General features: G+C 35.6%; 1 protein-coding gene across 1 annotated transcript in view; it reads right to left on the reverse strand.

Moving 5' to 3' along the window:
• LOC118734315 (A-kinase anchor protein 1, mitochondrial) overlaps positions 1-976 on the reverse strand; it is a 132,243-nt gene extending 131,267 nt beyond the window's left edge. The window contains exon 1 of the mRNA XM_036464037.1: positions 576-976. The gene's annotated coding sequence lies outside the window, so the exon portion shown is untranslated. The remainder of the gene's footprint in view (positions 1-575) is intronic.

Consider the following 976-nt stretch of genomic DNA (forward strand, 5'->3'; position numbering starts at 1 on the left):
TTTTTAGGGGTTGTTACCCCACCCTAGAGAATTACCAAAACTTTGGTTACCTGCGAGCTTTTATTTCTTACTGGACAATACGAAAACAGAGCTCTTATGTGATTCCGTTTGTATCGCTATGCACTAAGTTTGTATATATATAAATAAACTTCAGCTATTCAAAAGCGAATACATTTTTATTTCAACCAGGGCATGCATATTTTTTTCACCCTGCTTGTAGAAATTAAATTCATTTTTACATCATTGCTTTCATTACCTAGCATCATGGTTTATTTCCCATCACCGAAGCCATTATGTAGTAGCAACTACATTTAGTCAACCCCGCCCCCCCGTCTCTACGAACAATAAACCTTTTTTCACGTTTTGTAGTCGGTGTTGATTTCGGACGCGATTTACCTAATATTGATTATGTTGCACAAGACCATCTTCATTTCAAATGTTCTAAACCTAGAATATTACTTGAATGCATTGAGAAGCCATTCGAAAAGGTTTACGAAATTCATAGATATGTACACTTTAAAGTTTACAAGATCCAGACGACTAGGTTATGTCTTTTCTGCTTGCTACGCGCTTACCTTGTTAAACACAATAAAATCGATTATGTTAAGCTCCTCGAAGCTAATAAAAGGCTCTAATTAATACACTTTAGAATGGTTGTATGTGTTTTATAAACCTTTATTTAATCTTCAAAAAAATACGCAATTTTAAACACGTGTCTAGAGTATTTTCTTTGATACACACAATAACAATATGGCCGGCGTACGAGTATTCCAACATGCGTTTCCAGTGTATATTATTCGAAAACAAATTTCAGTAGTGAAGTGCTAAATTGTCGTTTTCCAATACTCGGTACCCACATGAACGAAAGGCACAAGATCACGTGGGAAGGAAAGAACGAAAAAAGTTATTTTCTAGCTGCCGAAATCTCGACGCCATCTTTGTTGTAAGAAGTAAACAACGAAGAGAACGGAGAAAA

Source organism: Rhagoletis pomonella, unplaced genomic scaffold (genome assembly GCF_013731165.1).
Source record: "Rhagoletis pomonella isolate Grant_MI unplaced genomic scaffold, Rhpom_1.0 Rhpom_scaffold_00002, whole genome shotgun sequence".
In the NCBI taxonomy this organism is placed as follows: domain Eukaryota; kingdom Metazoa; phylum Arthropoda; class Insecta; order Diptera; family Tephritidae; genus Rhagoletis; species Rhagoletis pomonella.